We start from the raw sequence: 8,293 nt of genomic DNA, 5'->3' as shown, positions 1-8,293 counted from the left end.
TATTACTGTAATAAGTCTTTTACATTGGCCCAAATAAAACTCTGTTTTTGTATAAAATCTCCAACCCCTATTACATCCTAATTTGATCCATTTATAGGAATACATTCTTCCCTCTCTAGAGCGAGCTCGAAGGCCCTATTAACTGCTCCTACATGCTATTTAACTAATTCATTAATTACAAACATGCTGAGCTGTAATTACACAAAATCCTAATCAAACTAAAACACTAATTCCATTCCCCTCGTATGCTTGATTCTTCTTGGATCCTTGACAGCTGTCCTCCTTCAGTTAGGCTAAGATGGCTGAGCTAAAGATGCAAGGAACGCTGACTTTGGATACCTGTTAGCGCTGATGGATCATTTATCATCAGGATCAAAACACCTATTTTTAAGGTCCCTGTCTCCCACCATCCTTCGAAAGTTCAGCAACATGTCCCAGCTCTTTTAATAACCCCAGGTATGGAACGCTGCCATGTTTCTGATGTGCTGTAGGTGGTATTGATAGACAGGTGTTTCTCTTCCTCAACTCCCGCTCACAGTATCACAATAGCTGCTCTTCGCTTAAAATCATCACCTACAGCAGTTTCGTAGCGCGCTACGAAACTGCTGTGTGATTTTAAAAAACATAGTCTTCCTCTCATAGCTAAATGATTGCCAGTGTGTAGCTTCAACATCAGCAAGGTCCGAACACTGACCATCCTTCTCATGTAACTGTCCTGTTGTTACAATACCTGCTTCCTTATGTGTTGAATTGAAATCTAAATCAAACTCATGTTTGGCTCTGCCATCTGAAATTGTTTCCATTTCTGATTCCTTAAGTGCACAAAACAATGGCACATTCTATAATCTGAATCGAGCACATCAGCTTTAAGTAGGAATCCTTATTCTTACAGAACCCATTTTCCAAAGATCACTAAACAAGGCATAAATGTGCCTCTGCAAGATGTGCTCATAATCTTTAACAAACACTATTGATATGGAATACACTCCAGATCAATTAGGTTAGAACACCTTACAAAACCTTTACAAGGCTACCCGCTGTATAATTTAAAGTCTTGCAACAAACATAGAAAGCAAAACCTTCAACACCAGGAAACTGAAGATATTAATGGACCGAAAACATTCATGTCTCTTTCCTGTGCAACCACCCCTGCATTTCAGTAAACAGAGTATTACAAATAAAACCCCCTGCATTTCCAATGTTCATCTATGCAGCTTCATTTGCATGTATCACTGTGTTCCTGTGTCAGATGCATTTTCTAATCTTATCTTCCAAAAAGGAAATAGATCACACTTTATGGAACAAACAGGGCACAAAAATTCACAATCAATGTTTCGCTACATTTGTCTAAGGGAACTGCGTGCCCTGTTCCTCTAAATGTCAGATATGTTAATCCTTGGTATTGTATAAACCATCCTGCTACTTGTCTATCATGGAACCACGGATGCCATTGTTGCTTTATGGGCAAATGTAATGCATTGATGTTATCTTTCGTGGCAGTTACAGGTACTCTCCCATCAATATCTCCACTGTAAACCCAAATCTTTAGACCACTTTTGATAAGTTTTGTGTAGATTGGAAGAATTGAGAATATTGTGTAATTATATGCATTGAACACAGAATTGTTGCAGACTGCCCATTAGAAAGGAATCTTTGTAACATTTGCGTGAAGAGCTTCTTGAACATCAGGCCTGTTGAAATATTCATTTGTGTATAGTTCAAAACAGGGGTCATATCCACCGTATAGGAAACCCAATACCCTCCTCGAGACCTTACTTTGTGAAACTGTAAGCTTTTCTCTCGTCTTTACTCCTGAACTCGAGTTCTCTAAACAACGAGGTGCATAGATATTATATATGTCAATCTGTAGAAAAGGGAACAGAAGCATCAGGATCTTTAGATCCTTCTGGCAGTGCAACCTTCACAATAAGTTTATCAATGACCACAACACTGAATGAAGATACAAAAACAATATTAAGATAACGCCTGCCATCAGCTGCTTGGAAGAGAAAATCTTGTAGAGATAAGCCGTAGCCTATTGTACAAGTGGCTTGCCAGCCTCCAAACATAGGATATCGAGGTTCAATCTCGAGTTCTGCTTTTCTAAAGTCAGCGTTCAAATGTGAGGAAGAAATATTCCCAATTTCATCTCGGTAATAAACCGAATGTGCTCGAGGTAGCAGTCCTGCCACTAGACTCTTAAAAGATGATGCACCTGTAGCATTGGGTTTTGCTTGGTGTTCAATCCTTGAAAAGCCACCTTTGATTCGAGCATCACCATGAAAAAGATGATAATTTTCAGTTATCTAAACATTTCCCCAATGTGAAATTTCTATTTCTCGCACCAGCTCCTCGTCAACTGCAAATGGTTGGTTATCTTCAAAGTGAACAATAAAGGGTGAAAATGAAAACGCAGCAAGATTCTCATATGAACCATATTTAAGTTCTGTATCCACCTTTAGGAGCAACCATTCCGATGACGGTGCCGCCAGACATAGATGGCATATTGTCAAGAGCGCTACACATGCAAACACTGAATGCTTGAGATTTGACGGGATCACTCCACGAATCGCCATTGCCATTATCCTTCTGCAATCGCTCCTTTATGCAAATCAACCTTTAGCGAAGGGCCTCCAAGCATGTGTTTGTGCGATGCAGGCATGAGCTCCATGATTGCTAAGGCCCCGCCAACAGCTCCAGCTACCTGGGCAGGGAATCGAATGGACAAACTTATCAAGTTATCCTTGCCAGCGCCCAAAGCAAAAGTGGCAGCTAAGGCAGTGGGATTCCAAGTTGCTCCACCCATGACCTCTCCTAGAAAGGAGAACACAAACACAAGTAGAAACAACAGGGAGAGGGTTATAAACAGAGTTATGCCCCCCTGCACACCTAAATACGAGGCTAATACCAAAATCCCTGCTCCCAGGCATGATGCGCCAAACACCCACAGAAACGTTATTGCAGCATCCCCGATTGCGAATTTCACAATCCCCATATTTTCTCTGGGAGAAAAATGAATCTGCAACTGCAACAGAATCCCAAACTTGTGATGCCCTGCATGCAAATAATACGCTCTCGTTTCTAAAACCCCTTTTCTGGCAAAGAAAAACAAATGTCAACCAGGTGTCGGTGGAGGAACTAACGCACGAACAGCTGGTAATGTTTATCAAATCTCAACATCTCATTTGGTTCCTTGTATTCGGTCAATACACAAAGATTAGAACATGAGGCGCATATTTAAATGCAAATACATTTCATTTGTCAAAAACTCATCACCGACACGAACATGATCCCACAACCATGAATTCCCAATGTACTTGAAGATGATATATGCACCACCACTTAGTCGATAACCAGCTTCATATATATTTGCTACTTTTCCAACATAATTAACCTGAGTTGGGATCAGAAGGACTTCATTTACTCGAGAAAAGCGATTGTCCCAGGAAAAGATCTTCAAGGTATTAGCCTCAGGGAGAACACTGAGCAAATCTGTGTTGCTACAAACGAGCTGAATGCACTTTTTTCTTGAAAACGCTGTCACTGCTCTCATCTGCATTTCTGGAGGGAAGCAAAACTCTGTACAATAGGCATGCTAGGATTTGGGCCTCCACTGAAAACTCAAACAAATTCCCAATTTCGTAGCACGCTACGAAAACACCTAAACATGTAGCGCTGCGAAACTGCTAAAAAAGAATTCAGGCGCTACGAAAACACCCTGTCTTTAAGCTAGGCTAAAAATTTTTTGGCAACAGCATTTTCAGTGATAACAGTGGCTCCACTTGGGATAGTGTGCCCTTGTGGTGCACTAAGAACTCGCAGGTCCAATGCCTTATCCATTTATGACAAACAGAAATTTGCTTGACAAGCATGACTATAGGAGAAAGAAAGCTACATCTACTGAAAAAGAAATGCTCAGTTAACCTTGAGCTTATTAGCAATTTACCTACCTACCTACCCTAACAATTTCAATTTCCTTCTGCTCAATCAATATGAAATTTCCAATGTAGCCAATCCTCTGCTTTATCTGATATTTGATTTCTTTGACCGCATTGGAGTTCAGAGCCAATCTGACAGTGTGATGACCGCTGCCACTGAAACTGCCTCTGATCTTTATATGAAAACTGAAACACTGGAGAGTAAAACTCTTCCATGTAATCAGCTATAGGATCCCAGAACACATGATCAGCTTGTCTTTCCTTGTAACTTCCCAGCTGTGCAAACTGATCTTCAACCACAATGTTCAGTTCCTCAATCGTGAAAGAGAAAGGAACCAGCATAGTCTCCTTGCGTTCTGCCATAGAAAACTTCTGAGAATAATGATCATGATCATGAAAATTGTATGCCTGAATTTGTCCTTCTAAACCTTCAATTTCTTTTTCAAGGTCCTCAGCAAATTCATCCAAAAATCTCATCCTATCCTCTGCCTTGCAGTCAAAAGATTTTAAATATGAGGATAATGACAAAGAAAAAGATTCATTTGTTTCTTCTTTACTATGATCATCATTCCATTGTTTGAAACCTTCAACTGAGGGAGAGTCTGCCACCAACTCTGACCTATCTATCCATTCCTCCAAAAACATGAGCCAAAGGTCTTGAAATGACTTAATGGATTTGGCAGGCAAGCATTCAACCCACTGTTTGCACTTCCCTTGAAGTGAATCATAGAATAACCTTATACAAACATCCTCATGTTTAACTCTCAGAAGCTCTAAAAATTCACAAAAATCTGATATATGATTCAAGGTTAAACTCAAATCTTCTCCGTTGTATTTGGGACCATTCCTTAGAAAATATGCATCCTTGGGAAAATGATTTGGGAAACCATGAATTCCTGAGAAATCTATGCATGCATACCTTGAACAAAGAATGGCAGCTTCTGGGTCCTTCATAACTCCAGTGGAATCACCATGAATGTATAAACCTTGAATTCTTCAACAATGGAGTCGCCAAGGTAGTTTTGCAGCCTCGAAAATCATTTTGAACTCCTGCTACCTTCAGAAATCCAATCTTCAAATTTCGGGAATGAGTAATCATCAGGCTCCCGGCAGACGCACCAAAATGTTATCACAAAATCAGTACTAAGGGCTGCTACCTAGCAAGATTTCATGAAACTATTTCAACCAGACTTTAGACTAAGGATTAGCCTCCTTAGTCAGAGAGGGCTCTCTCACAGACTTTTGATAAGAATCAATCACAACAAAAGATGGCTAACTCTTCACACATTTATGAAAACAAAGCTGGTTGGACAAATATCAAATTAGTCTTCATTGGGCTATGGAGTCTCACACATTCAGTAAACAAAAGCACAGTCATTTCATGGAAGTCAAGGCTCTTTACATTAGATGTTCAAACATACTTTACATAAACCACAGCTTGCCAAGCATACAGGAAGTCAGAGCATTAAACATGAATTCTGAGTGATTATGCTGTAACAAGGCTGTAAAAGAACATTAAGAGAATAAACCACCATTACATTTGAACAATATAATCTATTGAGAATCTTGAGAAGAAACAACAGCTGTTTTACTATTACTGTAATAAGTCTTTTACATTGGCCCAAATAAAACTCTGTTTTTGTATAAAATCTCCAACCCCTATTACATCCTAATTTGATCCATTTATAGGAATACATTCTTCCCTCTCTAGAGCGAGCTCGAAGGCCCTATTAACTACTCCTACATGCTATTTAACTAATTCATTAATTACAAACATGCTGAGCTGTAATTACACAAAATCCTAATCAAACTAAAACACTAATTCCATTCCCCTCGTATGCTTGATTCTTCTTGGATCCTTGACAGCTGTCCTCGTTCAGTTAGGCTGAGATGGCTGAGCTAAAGATGCAAGGAACGCTAACTTTGGATACCTGTTAGCGCTGATGGATCATTTATCATCAGGATCAAAACACCTATTTTTAAGGTCCCTGTCTCCCACCATCCTTCGAAAGTTCAGCAACATGTCCCAGCTCTTTTAATAACCCCAGGTATGGAACACTGCCATGTTTCTGATGTGCTGTAGGTGGTATTGATAGACAGGTGTTTCTCTTCCTCAACTCCCGCTCACAGTATCACAATAGCTGCTCTTCGCTTAAAATCATCACCTACAGCAGTTTCGTAGCGCGCTACGAAACTGCTGTGTGATTTTAAAAAACATAGTCTTCCTCTCATAGCTAAATGATTGCCAGTGTGTAGCTTCAACATCAGCAAGGTCCGAACACTGACCATCCTTCTCATGTAACTGTCTTGTTGTTACAATACCTGCTTCCTTATGTGTTGAATTGAAATCTAAATCAAACTCATGTTTGGCTCTGCCATCTGAAATTGTTTCCATTTCTGATTCCTTAAGTGCACAAAACAATGGCACATTCTATAATCTGAATCGAGCACATCAGCTTTAAGTGGGAATCCTTATTCTTACAGAACCCATTTTCCAAAGATCACTAAACAAGGCATAAATGTGCCTCTGCAAGATGTGCTCATAGTCTTTAACAAACACTATTGATATGGAATACATTCCAGATCAATTAGGTTAGAACACCTTACAAAACCTTTACAAGGCTACCCGCTGCATAATTTAAAGTCTTGCAACAAACATAGAAAGCAAAACCTTCAACACCAGGAAACTGAAGATATTAATGGACCGAAAACATTCATGTCTCTTTCCTGTGCAACCACCCCTGCATTTCCAATGTTCATCTATGCAGCTTCATTTGCATGTATCACTGTGTTCCTGTGTCAGATGCATTTTCTAATCTTATCTTCCAAAAAGGAAATAGATCACACTTTATGGAACAAACAGGGCACAAAAATTCACAATCAATGTTTCGCTACATTTGTCTAAGGGAACTGCGTGCCCTGTTCCTCTAAATGTCAGATATGTTAATCCTTGGTATTGTATAAACCATCCTGCTACTTGTCTGTCATGGAACCACGGATGCCATTGTTGCTTTATGGGCAAATGTAATGCATTGATGTTATCTTTCGTGGCAGTTACAGGTACTCTCCCATCAATATCTCCACTGTAAACCCAAATCTTTAGACCACTTTTGATAAGTTTTATGTAGATTGGAAGAATTGAGAATATTGTGTAATTATATGCATTGAACACAGAATTGTTGCAGACTGCCCATTAGAAAGGAATCTTTCTAACATTTGCGTGAAGAGCTTCTTGAACATCAGGCCTATTGAAATATTCATTTGTGTATAGTTCAAAACAGGGGTCATATCCACCGTATAGGAAACCCAATACCCTCCTCGAGACCTTACTTTGTGAAACTGTAAGCTTGTCTCTCGTCTTTACTCCTGAACTCGAGTTCTCTAAACAACGAGGTGCATAGATATTATATATGTCAATCTGTAGAAAAGGGAACAGAAGCATCAGGATCTTTAGATCCTTCTGGCAGTGCAACCTTCACAATAAGTTTATCAATGACCACAACACTGAATGAAGATACAAAAACAATATTAAGATAACGCCTGCCATCAACTGCTTGGAAGAGAAAATCTTGTAGAGATAAGCCGTAGCCTATTGTACAAGTGGCTTGCCAGCCTCCAAACATAGGATATCGAGGTTCAATCTCCAGTTCTGCTTTTCTAAAGTCGGCGTTCAAATGTGAGGAAGAAATATTCCCAATTTCATCTCGGTAATAAACCGAATGTGCTCGAGGTAGCAGTCCTGCCACTAGACTCTTAAAAGATGATTCACCTGTAGCATTGGGTTTTGCTTGGTGTTGAATCCTTGAAAAGCCACCTTTGATTCGAGCATCACCATGAAAAAGATGATAATTTTCAGTTATCTGAACATTTCCCCAATGTGAAATTTCTATTTCTCGCACCAGCTCCTCGTCAACTGCAAATGGTTGGTTATCTTCAAAGTGAACAATAAAGGGTGAAAATGAAAACGCAGCAAGATTCTCATATGAACCATATTTAAGTTCTGTATCCACCTTTAGGAGCAACCATTCCGATGATGGTGCTGCCAGACATAGATGGCATATTGTCAAGAGCGCTACACATGCAAACACTGAATGCTTGAGATTTGACGGGATCACTCCATGAATCGCCATTGCCATTATCCTTCTGCAATCGCTCCTTTATGCAAATCAACCTTTAGCGAAGGGCCTCCAAGCATGTGTTTGTGCGATGCAGGCATGAGCTCCATGATTGCTAAGGCCCCGCCAACAGCTCCAGCTACCTGGGCAGGGAATCGAATGGACAAACTTATCAAGTTATCCTTGCCAGCGCCCAAAGCAAAAGTGGCAGCTAAGGCAGTGGGATTCCAAGTTGCTCCA

The 8,293-nt window shown here is 40.0% G+C and overlaps 2 pseudogenes; both read right to left on the bottom strand.

Moving 5' to 3' along the window:
* Positions 1-1,859: 1,859 nt before the first annotated feature.
* On the bottom strand, positions 1,860-2,576 carry LOC149163462 (dolichyl-diphosphooligosaccharide--protein glycosyltransferase subunit 1B pseudogene; annotated as a pseudogene).
* Positions 2,577-7,351: 4,775 nt separating this feature from the next.
* On the bottom strand, positions 7,352-8,068 carry LOC149163461 (dolichyl-diphosphooligosaccharide--protein glycosyltransferase subunit 1A pseudogene; annotated as a pseudogene).
* Between the last annotated feature and the right edge of the window lie 225 nt (positions 8,069-8,293).

Source organism: Pinus tabuliformis, chromosome 5_1 (assembly GCF_031772625.1).
Source record: "Pinus tabuliformis cultivar Carrire ecotype Pingquan chromosome 5_1, CPIR1, whole genome shotgun sequence".
Lineage (NCBI taxonomy): Eukaryota > Viridiplantae > Streptophyta > Pinopsida > Pinales > Pinaceae > Pinus > Pinus tabuliformis.
This window is presented reverse-complemented; position numbering and strand designations above follow the sequence as displayed.